Source organism: Bubalus kerabau, chromosome 10, assembly GCF_029407905.1.
Source record: "Bubalus kerabau isolate K-KA32 ecotype Philippines breed swamp buffalo chromosome 10, PCC_UOA_SB_1v2, whole genome shotgun sequence".
Taxonomy (NCBI): Eukaryota; Metazoa; Chordata; class Mammalia; order Artiodactyla; family Bovidae; genus Bubalus; species Bubalus kerabau.
The window spans coordinates 98,348,348-98,361,833 of record NC_073633.1 but is presented as its reverse complement, the minus strand read 5'-3'; the positions used below and the strand labels follow the sequence as shown (position 1 = coordinate 98,361,833).

General features: G+C 41.7%; 1 long non-coding RNA gene across 1 annotated transcript in view; it reads right to left on the bottom strand.

Moving 5' to 3' along the window:
- LOC129621889 (uncharacterized) overlaps window positions 1–12,918 on the bottom strand; it is a 253,520-nt gene extending 240,602 nt beyond the window's left edge. Inside the window, exon 1 of the long non-coding RNA XR_008699801.1 lies at window positions 12,858–12,918. This is a non-coding gene — a long non-coding RNA (uncharacterized LOC129621889). The remainder of the gene's footprint in view (window positions 1–12,857) is intronic.
- Window positions 12,919–13,486: the final 568 nt, after the last annotated feature.

Here is a 13,486-nt window from a genome sequence, read left to right as displayed (position 1 = left end):
ATCGAACCTGTGTCTCCTGGATTGCCAGGCAGATTCTTTACCACTGCATCACCTGGGAAGCTCTATTGTACAAGTCACCAGGATGAAAAGATTTTTCTAAAAGGTTACAGTTCCAAGCAGGACACACAGAAGTCTATCTATTGATAGATGCTATTGATAGAAGTGGATATCATGCAAACAATGCCAAAAGTATAATTATCCATTGTAATAAGTTCTCTGAAGAAAAACATTAAAATGAGATGAGACCTCAGTATGCAGAAAACTGATTTGGATTAGTGGAAAAAGAAAGGGCTAGTGTCAGGGAAGGTTTCTTTGAGGAAATGAAAGAACAGTCAAAGAATGTGTGAAAATTAGGTGAGGAGTAGAAGAAAGCCTTCAAACTAACTTACATGAAACCTCAGTGACAGGCGAGAGGATACAGCCTTTGAGAAACTCAGTGAAAACCAAGATGGCAGGACTCTAATGAGTCAGGCCAAGAGTGGCAGAGAAGCAGGGGTAGAAGGAGACAGGGCAGACCAGAAGAGGGCAGGAGGGCTTGCTGGCCTCCAGGACAGGGCTGCATTCTAAGTGCAAAGGGAAGCCACCCTAGTCTGAAGCAGATGAGAAAATTATATTCATATTTTTTAAAATTTGCTCTGGGTCTTGAAAGAAGACTATCTTGGAGATGGCTCTTCAGAGTGGGATGAGGGTTCAAATATCTATCGGGGTGAAGTAAGTCAGAAAGAAAAATACCAATACAGCATACTAACCCATATATTTGGAATTTAGAAAGATGGTAACGATGACCCCATATGTGAGACAGCAAAAGAGACACAGATATAAGGAACAGACTTTTGGACTCTGTGGGAGAAGGTGAGGGTGGAATGATTTGAGAAAATAGCATTGAAACATGTATATTATCATATGTGTAACAGATCGCCAGTCCAGGTTTGATGCATGAGACAGGGTGCTCAGGGCTGGTGCACTGGGATGACCCTGAGGGATGGGATGGGGAGGGAGGTGGGAGGGGGGTTCAGGATGGGGGACACATACACCTACGGCTGATTCATGTCAATGTATGGCAAAAACCACTACCATAAAAAAAGATCCATCAGGGAGTTAGGAAAGAAATAGAATACTGATACTCTGCAATTAAAACTGCTTCTATGTATGTTTTATAACGCACGGAAATGATGGTGCAGCACTACTGTGTGCGTGTTAGTCGCTCAGTCGAGTCCAACTCTTTGCAACCCCTTGAACTGTAGCCCACCAGGCTCCTCTGTCCATGGGATTCTCCAGGCAAGAATATTAGAGTGGGTTGCCATGCCCTTCTACAGGGGATCTTCCTGACCCAGGGATTGAAGCTGGATCTCCTGCATTGCAGGCAGAGTCTTTACCGTTTGAGCTACCCAGCAAGCCCCTACAAGTACAACACTACAAGTATAGCTAAACTAATATATCTGCAGGGATATACTTACTGTAAGATGATAAGACTGTGGGATTAAAAACAGAAGTCTGATAACCAGTGGTTTTGGCAAGTTAGAAGTCCATACAGAAAAAGATAGATGGGTTTTGAGATGATTCCTATGCATTCATGTATGTTCAGTTGCTTCAATTGTGTCCAACTCTTTGTGACCCTATGGACTACAGCCCACCAGTCTCCTCTGCTCATGGGATTCTCCAGGCAAGAATACTGGAGTGCGTTGTCATTTCTTACTCCAGGGGATCTTCCCAACCCAGGGATGAAACTTACATCTCTTATGTCTCCTGCATTGGCAGGTGGGTTCTTTAACACTAGTGCCCACAAGTCCACGGTACCTGTAGGAGAAGAGAGAGAGAAAAAAATCTTTCTTCTACCCTCTTAGATTCATTTGCCCCTGCAAATTACATTGACAAAAGTCAGATTAACAGGAGGAAAGGCATATGAATTTTATTTGATGATAATATCTTAATTTTTACATGCAGGGAGGCTTTCATAGAAAAGAAATCTAGACCCAAGAATCAGACCCAGGGTGATTCTAATGTCATTTAGCCAAGAGCAATACATTTGTGAAAAAGTAACAGGACAAAGGAAAAGGGACTTGAATTCTAGGAGCAGTACTCGCGGGAAGGTAAATATATAATGAGGAAACCAAGGAAAGATCAGGGTTATTGGAGTAAGACTTGTTTATGCAGACCCATCTCAGTATTTACATGCTCCCCTCAGCGATAAGAGCTATTCTCTTCCTGGTATGGGAGGAAGGAAAGAGAATACTTACATTCTGTTTTTAAGCAGATGGGGTGGACAAAGAGCTCTTTCTGCATTTGTTGCTGAATTGCCTTCAACTTAAAGTAATTCTTACGTCAAAAGGGCAGATTTTGGAATGGCGTGTTCTGATCCCCTTTATTCCCATGCCACCTCTCACCCTGGAAGATGCCACACAGAGCTGCCCATGTGGGAAAAACCAAGTCCCTAAATCATAAATAGGCATCCACAATGAGTGTCCTCCCAGGACTCTGGATCTTGGAGTCACACTGTAGACATCATTTGCTTTCTCTGCCTTACACATTTCCGCATGTCTCACCTGTGTCTTCAGACATGGTCCACCATGGGACTCTTAATAATGTCTCAGCTTCAGCTTCTCCAGGGAAGGACTGTTTGCATCAAAGTGCTCCCATGGGCCCATGAATTAAATTCTACACATCTCCCATAGGTTACATTTTAAGTTCTATTACCCTAAATATACCCTGTAAATTTGATAAAAACCAGACTTTTTCTTGAGTTGTGACAGTGGTCAAACAGAATCTAAATTGCCACTGTCCACCTCCCTCTTGACCCTAGACACTGATAAGAAAGCCCACAAAGAATGATGGGCTGAATAAAGTCTTTTCAGCTTTCAAGATTCATGTTGCATTCCTTTCTGTGAGGTCATCCCCCAAAAGCCTAAGGCTTAGGCAGTCTCCACCACCATCTTCTGGAGCTGATCAGCGTCCACTAACCAGAAGTTAACAAAAAAGTCAGGCACGACTTCCTGTGGAATTGTGAAATTGGCTGGGGCTGCAGCGTGCCTGGAAACGACTGAGAAATTTCACTGTCTTTAACCTCAGTCTGCATAACAAAGCTGATGTTGGCTGTTTAGCATAATGAAAAGATGTTCAGACTACCACCCACACCTGGGATGCTCAACAAAACACAGACAGGCAGAGTTCTGAATCCTAGGAGTCTGGATGAAGGAGGAATTCACCCTCCTTTGCCTGCTCCCATTGTGCTGAGGGCAGCCAGCCAGCAACACAGGTGTGCAGCTCATTAAGAAAAGAATTAAGCCCAACGGGATCAGCAATAACGGTGTGAAGAATGCTCTGCAGAGTGTAGACATTCTCTTCCCGCTCTGACCTTGGAAAGGGAGTCAGGAGGAAAATGCTGCCTCCCTTATTCACCTGTTCTCCACTCTGATCCCCCAGCAAGAGCCAGGGAACTGTTTTAACTCTAGATCTGCAGCAGGAGGCCCCAAGATACAACTGTTTTCAATAATATATTGACGAAAATACCTGCTGCGTATAGAGTATATCGAGAACTGTCCTGAGGGCTGGGAAAACTAATGAAAACAGAAGAAAGCCTGCATTCCCAAGGAACCCCAAAATATGTGGAAATGACTAAAATGCTATTTTTCTCTTAACACTGTTTTCAAATAATAAAGCCACCGCAGGTAAATTTCTCTCTCCCACCCACCCCAGTTCTCATAGAGCATGAACGTGAAATGGGGGCCTTAGCAAAGTCAGAGGTCACTTCATGTCATAGACATCTGCGGCTGCCATCAAATAACAGATTCTAGAAATAAATGCTCACTGCCTATTCAATTCAATACCTATTCTATAGCTGTGTTTTCAAGAAGAAGGTGGGCATGGAATTTATAGCCTAGAGTAGAGAACAAAACAACGTCCAGAGCCTCTTCCGGTCTGGAGACTTCTGGCTACTGCTTGTCTCCTCACATGGCATTGAGCAGAGACCGGAAGCAAGTTCTCTCATGCACTAATCCCACCCAAGAAGCCTTCATACCCCCCAACCCCCTAGACCTCAGCTAATCCTAATTACTTCCAAAAGACATCCACCTCCAAATACAATCATACTAGGGGCACAAGATTTCAATATATGAATTTTGGGGGGACACAAACATATTAAAAAGCAGAGACATCACTTTGCCAAAAAAGGTCCATACAGTCAAAGCTATGGTTTTTCCAGTAGTCATGTATGGATGTGAGAGTTGGACCATAAAGAAGGCTGAGCACTGAAGAATTGATGCTTTCAAACTTTGGTGCTAGAGAAAAGAAGACTCTTGAGAGTCCCTTGCACAGCAAGGAGGTCAAACCATTCAGTCCTAAAAGAAATCAACCCTGAATATTCATTGGAAGGACTGATGCTGAAGCTCCAATACTTTGTCAACCTGATGTGAAGAGTTGGCTCATTGAAAAAGACCCTGATACTGAGAAAGACTGGGGGCAGGAGAAGGGGGCAAGAGGATGAGATGGTTTGATGGCATCACTGACTCAATGGACATGGATTTGAGCAAATTCCCAGAATAGTGAAAGACAAGGAAGCCTGGTGTGCTACAGTCTGTGGGGTGGCAAAGAGTTGGACATGGCTGAGCGACTGAACAACAACAAACATTCAGTCCATCACAGACTGTTAAGGAGGGCTTATGTGCAGGGAGTTTATGGCCTTACCTGGTGGATCAGATGGTAAAGAATCCATCTGCAGTGTGGGAGACCTGGGTTTCACCCCTGGGTTAGGAAGATCCCCTGGAGGAGAGCAAGTCAACCCACTCTAGTATTCTCGCCTCGAGAATCCCTATGGACATAGGAGCCTGGAGGCCTATAGTTCATGGGGTCACACAGAGTCAGACACGGCTGAGAGACCATGAATTGCACTGCATTTGCAGGTTCAGGCTGAGTCACGGGCTGAACTTCACTGACAGGGGAAGGAGGGAATCTTAACCAAAGTTTGGTTAACACACATGTTGTTTCTATTGATGAGTGGAGACAAAATAGTTCAGTTAATCATTTACAAGGTGAAGGATGGGAATTTGGAGGGTCTGCACCTGGCCTTATCATGGATAAACCTTTTATCATGGATAAAAGGTGGGGTATTCATGAGTCTTATCTAAATTACATGAGGAAGAGAGTTTCTCTGCATTAAATCATTTCCAGAACACAAAGAGTGGGGAGAATTTCTTCATCTTTATTCTTTTCTAGGAGCACAGGGCTCAGATAGAGCTTGACATTGTCAGGAAGGAAACTATAGAGGTCACAGGGCTGTTTCGTGTCCACCTCTTTGTGAACCCACGGATTGTAGCCTGACAGGCTCCCTGTCCATGGAATTCTCCAGGCAAGACTAATGGAGTGGATTGAACCCAGGTCTCCTGCATCGCAGGCAAATTTTTACCATCTGAGACACCAAGTAAGCCCTATTTAAAATCAGATTGTCCTAGAAATATCCAGCTTGACCAGAATCTCTTTTTGTGTTTGGACATGGTATTTTGGCTCTTAAGTAATTCAGCATTTCCTTTTTTATAGAAATGTAAATCATAAGAGCCCTTCCAGGGTGCCCTTAGAATACTGTATTAACCCAACAAAGCCCTCAATTTAAATATATTAGAGTATAAAAAATAACTATCATGCTACAGAAACCTCTCATTTATGACCAGTTTCTTAAGTATCTATTTTTCAATTCAGTTCAGTCGCTCAGTTGTGTCTGACTCTTTGTAACCCCAGGGACTGCAGCACGCCAGGCCTCCCTGTCCATCACCAATTCCCAGAGCTTACTCAAACTCATGTTCATTGATGCCATCCCACCATCTCATCCTCTGTAGTCCCCTTCTCCTCCTGCCCTCAATCTTTCCCAGCATCAGGGTCTTTTCAAATGAGTCAGCTCTTTGCATCAGGTGGTCAAAGTATTGGAGTTTCAGCTACAGCATCAGTCCTTCCAGTGAATATTCAGGACTTATCTCCTTTAGGATGGACTGGTTGGATCTCCTTGCAGTCCAAGGGACTCTCAAGAGTCTTCTCCAACACCACAGTTCAAAAGCATCAATTCTTCAGCTCTGAGCTTTCTTTATAGTCCAACTCTCACATCCATACATGACCACTGGAAAAACCATAGCCTTGACTAGACAGACCTTTGTTGGCAAAGTAATGTCTCTGCTTTTAAGTGACTACAATGAACATTCTGCTTATTACCTACATTTTTATGTGGACAAATTCCATCAGCACTAAATTCTCTAAACCCAAATGTATTTTAGTAAAATCTAACTTAAACAACAAGTTCGAGTAGTCTACAACAAATGTATTATTTACAGTCAAAGGGAACGTTGTCAAAGAAAGCCAGTCCCCTTTTCCTGCTGTTGCCATATGTTGATCTGGGTTGGCTCTACATGAGTGGTCCCAAGAACTATTTCTTAGCTACTGGATAAAACTATTCAGGTATTTAGAAAATTCCTGTTAGAGAATATCACAGTCCAAGAGGCATAGGGAGCAACATAAGAAATTAAAGTGATAAAAAATTAATTACAACTTAATCCCTAAAATGCTTTACAAGCTATACACACAATGTACTGAGCTAACATAATGAGCAGTATACATTTAGATAATCCATTTTTAAATATTACTTCTAAACTGTAATCTGCTTCAATTATGGAACAAGAATAAAGCACCATTTAGCGTGTAACAATGCAAGGGTGAACTGGCTGAGTCACACATTAAAAAAGCAGCTCCCCCCATCGCCCCCCCCCTCCCCTCACCACACACACACACACACACACAGCTAAATGCTTTGGAAGGGCCCTCCTGTCTCTTCACTTACCCCCTAATTATGTTTCTCCTTCTGCTCTCTCCACCCACCCACCAGAATTATTTCAAAGGAAATAAAGCTCTTGTTTACTGAGTTGCAGAGTGTTAACTGTGTCTAATGGTTTTAACACAAGAGCTGCCAACCTTTAATCGTGTTCCTTGAAGTCTATGAACACCTTGCTTCCTTTTGTCCGTTTCTCCTCCTACCCTTAAATTCTCTGACGAGTCCAGTAAACTTCTCTCCCTCTGCTAAAATCAGCACCTCTCTTTCCAGTGAACCTGTGCTGGGGTGACCAGGGAGATTGGTAGATGAAACCAGTTAGTCTCTGCCATAGACCAGAGACTACCTGCTTCAGAAATGTGCCTTATTAATCCAGATCCCCTCTACTTATCACCACTGGAGGGAGGGCCAAATTTTCCTTCTACCCTCTTAGACTTTAATGGCTGGGCTTGAGAATTAAACCGGCCTAAGAGAGATTAAAAATGGAGAAGGAAATGACAACCCACTCCAGTGTTCTTGCCTGGAGAGTCTCAGGGGCGGGGGAGCCTGGTAGGCTGCCTTCTGAGGGGTCACACAGAGTCAGACATGACTGAAGTGACTTAGCAGCAGCAAGAGAGATTAACAGAAGAAAAACATACAGATTTATATGAATTTTACGTGACACAGGAGCCCTCAATAAGAAACGAAGGCCCAAAGAAGTGGTAAACCTAAAATGCTTTTACACTAGATTGAACAAAGAAAGGCAACTGTAGAAAAGTAACTAATATTCTGAGTGTCTAAAGCAAAAGAAGAATGTTTTTGACAAGCTCTGTTTAGACAGAATTCTCTCAGCTCTGACACCCCTACTGAAGCTTTTTTTTTTCCTCTTGGTACAGGGAAAGCGTCTCTCACATGGGAGTTTGCAGGAAGAAAAGGGAAGCATGCCCTTCTTACACCTGCTGTTTTGCAACTGTCTTTAACTCAAAATAATTCTTAAGCCAAAGTAGCATATTTTAGGGTGTATATTCTGCCTAACCACCTAACATGGTACCAATACACCATAGATTCCCAGTCAATATTTAGGGAGTGAATGGGGAGTGAGAAAGCAAAGGAGAAAGGGAAGAAGGGAGGAGATATTACTTCTCATTAAGAGTGCAGAGAGCTCCCACCCTCTTGAGGGGAATTTACCAAAGAGGACAAGTATAAGGCAGGCAAACAGTAGAAAGTAAAGACGCGGATGGAAGAGAGCTCACCTACATTCCCTGCTTTCCTTCAGCTCTGTATGCATTTGCCCTTTCAAGGAGGAACCAAGGAGAGATATGTGAGGGTTGTGTCTTCTAGGACACAAAGCAAAGTCAGCTCTGGAAGCTTCTGCTGCCAAGCTGGCTTAAAAATTAATTGCTCTCTCTTAAACAAGTTCAGGGTCCATTAGCGCAGTGATGCGGTAAGAGCCTCGGGCTCCCTTCTCTGGAATCGAGTGCCACGTCGTCCATCATCCGGCTGGGGACAACACGGGAGTAAACGGATCCAGGGGACACCATTTGTGAGCCACAAACCCACAAACACTGGAAACCGCCTACAGGTCACAGTGCAGCTTTACTTCTCATTCTGCACCATTTTTCTGAGAAGGTAGGGGGTAATCAGTAATTACTTCGACTACAATGGCCAGAGTTAATTGTTCCTTTTCCAACTGTGTCAAAAAAACACCAAGGGAATAGAGCCTGTAAATGGGCTTTGTGTGGCAGGAGGCAGAAAATAACACTTAGTATTTTACTTAGAGGAGATTTTTTTCCAAAACACTTGACCGTTTGCTAACGCATTATAGCCACCCCGTAACCCTTCTGAGATTTGGTCGGGCCATTCTGCTAATCCTTCAAGTCTGTCAGAAAGGAAGCAAAGAGCGGGAAGCGTGTCACGGAGAGTCAGCGCTGAGTGAGCTGCGCCTGTCAGACAAGCCCAGGTCGACAGAGAAGCCGCACTGCGCGGAGCCAAGGTGCTGAGCCGCAGTCCACATTTAAGTCTACAAAGGCAGGGTGTCACTACTGTTCTTTGTGAGTCATCTATGAATTTTTGAGGATTAAGCATTCAGTTCCTCCCTTACCCCCCAGCTCCAAAAATAGTTAACAAATTCTGGGGCACCTCCTAGGTTTCTTGTCAGAAAAATTAATTTTCGAAAGAAAATGTGGAAAACAAACTCAGATGTAGGAATTAACATATGCCATTGTAGATACAGAGTTGCTCAAACATATTATATGATTCTAGGGTCTGTATATATATATATATAAATTTGTGTGCACACACACACACACACACACCACTTGTAAATCATGACATGCTGATCTAGCAACCCAAGCTACAAAGGTAAAGATATAGATACAAGCCATATCTCTCCAATATATTCCTGTGCAAAAAAAAAAAAAAAGAAAAGAAAAAAATCTTTCCAGTTCTAATTGCATCAGGACCTCAGTAAAGGATTACTTTTTCTTTATAACACTCTGTGGCTTCCACCTTTAAATAATTTAAAGAGATGCATATTTAAGAGATGCATTCCTGTCACAAGCATTAAGTTCTTGTTAGCATCTTGCACTTTTCTAATTACAGACATTTCTATTTAGACTGCGTCCAGTCCTTGAAACGTCAAGAGCTCATCCCCTGCAAATTGAAAGGGTGATGGTCAGGATGGATACGGAGTGGGGCTTAGGGGGCATGATGTGAGGAATGGAAGTGCTGTTAAAGAAAGAGAAAACACTACCCCTATTCCTTCTACGGAGAAGGCAATGGCACCCTACTCCAGTACTCTTGCCTGGAAAATCCATGGACAGAGGAGCCTGGTAGGCTGCAGTCCATGGGGTCGCTAAGAGTCAGACATGAGTGAGCGACTTCACTTTCACTTTTCTCTTTCATGCATTGGAGAAGGAAATGGCAACCCACTCCAGTATTCTCGCCTGGAGAATCCCAGGGATGGCAGAGCCTGGTGGGCTGCCGTCTATGGGGTCGCACAGAGTCGGACACGACTGAAGCACAGAGTCGGACACAACTGAAGCGACTTAGCATATCATTAGCATTCCTTCTAAGGAAATGTCAGCTATCTAAGCCTGGAATGGCTCTTTTTGAATACTATGCTTAATATTAATTTTTTTTTGGTTCTAGGAAGTCAAAGAGGAGCAGAAGGTAGAAATATCTACATATATCAATACAAGCAGATTTGAAACATCTCTTTGAAAAGGTAAGGGTAATGCCATGAGGTGAGAGACACATTAAATTTTTTAAATCTGACTACATAATCACAAATGATTCTGATACTAAACAAAGAAAGAAGGTCCTAAAGAAATATGTCTTGTGAATAAAAAGTCCAGAATTCTAGAACTGTTCTATTCAATATGGTATCTATTATCCTCGTGTGGCTATGTAAAGTTAAAATTAATCAGACTTTAAAATTCAGCCCCTCAGTTGAACTAGGCAAATGTCAAGTGCTCAATAAGCATATGTGACTGGTTGCCACTGTTTTGGGCAGTGCAGACATAGGACATTTCTATCATCATAGAAAGTTCAGTCGGATAGTACTAGTTGAGATACTATCGGGGACTTTTCTAGAACTACTTCAAAACCTGGCTGGATCATAAAGCATTAAATACATGAAATTTCCAGTCCACAGTTAGTTAAATCGTGGTACTAAAAGAACACTGAGTATCTTTGAGATATTCATAAGCAAGAAGGCAAAAAGTACCAAAGGAAAAGAACAATTTAGAATGAAAAAAAGATTCTAGAAATTATCTAGAAATAAAATTCATGAATGTCATTTGCATACCCATCCTAATGGCTAAAGAGAATACTGGTGTACAAACAGAAGAAGCATGTGATGATTCGCAGGAACTGCCATGAACTCAATACAAAATTCATTCCCTTTTTGATAAGACAATTGGGTAAGACAATCCAGCCTTACCCAAGATTTCAGTAAAGCTGTGATGGAAATTTTAGGACACCCTTATGGGTAGAAGGAAGAAATTTTTGCTGACCAATACTCTTATGAGTTTTCACAAAGTGTAGGACATTGAACCTAAATGATATTGATTAAAATATCCATCCCTGCCTGGAGGGAAGTCCCAAATGGTAGAGTTTAGGATCGGGATTCTTGGTTCTATTCTATTCAATAATTTTATCTAAAGCTTAGATGAAGACATTCATGTCATACTTATCAAATGAAAAATGACAGAAATACTCACTGGAGGACAGAATCAGGCCATAAGAGATTCTTAAGGCAATGAAAGAGAGAGAGAAAAGTAACATGATCAAATTGAGCAGAAACAAAAGCACCCTATTTAATCTTAGGGGATACTTCATCAGTTTATGTCACTACTTAGAGTGAGGTTCAGGAGGCTCTAGTTGACCTTGCACCTTCTGCAAGCCAGGAATATCAGCTTTGTTGTAGTCATGAAATTTGAGACTGCCCTGAGAGAACTACACTGACATGATCAAGAGAAGTCACAGTCACCCCAAATTTTCTAGCGCTCAGGCAGAGGGTAATCTGTAGTCTTATATCCCAACCAGAAGCAGTAAAGGCGGAACCGTAGGAGGAAAGGTGTCCGAGTCAGCCCTCCTCAAAGGCAGTGGTCTTTGAAGTCTACGCTAAGTCTCTCCTTGTCTCATCTTCACATTGCTTCCTCTAAAATAATTTCATTAGAGTCTTCACCACCATGAGGTCGGCATATTTCCCTTTAAAATCAATGGAAAGACACTTCTTAAAGAGAATGCATTGCCCCTTTTGTCTCCTTTCTCTTCTGGCAGTTTTATTTGAAGAAAATATTGAAGACCTGGGGTGGATCTTGAGAAAGGTGATCAGAAGAATAAAAGTTTCAAAAAAAAAAAAAAAAAGTCAATTCCATTCAGCAATAGGGCAAAGAGGAGGAAAGAGAGCAGAAATATGCACAAATTAACATGCTAATTGGTATAATATAAATTTCAAAGGCAAGAAGCAAATAAAGTGCCTTAGAATTGTCATTTATGTAAGGAACAGAGATTTTTATTTAGCCTCTAGAAAAGACTGATAGAGGACATGATAGTGAGCTTCAGCTATTTGGAGGGCAATTATAAGAAAGATGAATTAAACCTATTCTGTGTTACTCCAGAGGATAGCATGAAGGGCCACTGGGTAAAAGTTATGGGAAGCATATTTCAACTCAATAGAAAGAAGGATTTCCTAATAATTAGCTCCGTCCTAAAGTGAAATGAGATCCCTCAAAAGAGCAATCATCATTCTCGGCGGGATATTCAACAGACGCCATATGCCGGTGGCCCTCGGGAAAGATTCTTGCTACCAGCAGGAGATTGAACCAAATGACCTCTAAGAATCTCTCTACTTCTAAAAGTCTATGACTCTCTTTCCTGCTTCCTTTTACATGCATTGATGCTACCAAGTGACTACCTAGGGAGTGGCCAACCTACTCAATATAGGATCGCAGATCAGACTTTCCGCTGTGCTCTGCTCCTCAGTGCCTCCAGGCAAGATAATCTAGCTGCCCTCTCAAAACCTGTAATGTGTGGGAGTTGATGATGTACTTGACTATTTCTGTGTCTTAGATTTATTTGGCTTTTATATAAACAACTTAGTTATTCTCACTTTCCTTTCCTAGGATATAACACATAGTATTTATTTAACTCTTTCTTGCACATTAAATGTATACTTGAAAGCCCAAGAAGAGCATATAGTACATATTGCAATTTGGGACTCGGTTTAAATGTCTGATTCAAACAAACATTTGTAGAGCAATTGCTTGTGTATGTATGTTCAGTTACTTATAAAATATCTTTATTTTCTTAGAAATGGCATCTAATTAAGGATTTAGCTGAGGGACTAGGGTTCTTAACATGATGCTTTGAGATTCTATTCCATTAAAGTAACCTCTAATACCTGCTATTTATAAGGCTTATTGCTAATCATTATAGGAAACTCAAAGATAAATAAGATAGACTCTGCTGTAAACAAGCATACAGTCTAATGGTATACAAATAATTGAATCAAGATAGAATGTGAGTAGCTCCAAAGAGTTACATAGTTCATTGGAAAGAAAGTATATACCTGGCCATGAAAAATCAAAGCAGGGTTCATCCATGAAGGGCCACTAGTCTTGGAATAATCTGTTTTGGTCTTCACTCAGAGAACGTAGAGACACTGAAGAATGTTCTCGTGTAGGAGACTGTCAGAGCAACAATAATATTTAGGGAAGATTAATCTAGTAACACTGTACAGATACCATCACTTCATGGCAAATAGATGGGAGGAAAGTGAAAACAGTGGCAGATTTTACTTTCTTGGGCTCCAAAATCACTGTGGAAGGTGACTGCAGTCATGAAATTAAAAGACCCTTGCTCCTTAAAAGGAAAGAAAGCTATAACAAAAACTAGACAGAGTATTAAAAAGCAGAGACATCACTTAACTGAAAAAAGTCTGTATAGTCAAAGCTACAGTGTTTCTAGTAGTTATGTACGGATGTGAGTGTTGGACCATAAAGAAAGCTGAGCACCAAAGAACTGATGCTTTCGAGCTGTGGTGCTGGAGAAGACTCTTAAAAGTCCCTTGGACAGCAAGGAAATCAAACCAGTCAATCCTAAAAGAAATCAGCTCTGAATATTCATTGGAAGGACTGATGCTGAAGCTGCAGCTCCAATACTTTGGCCATCTGATGTGAAGATCTGACTCATTGGAAA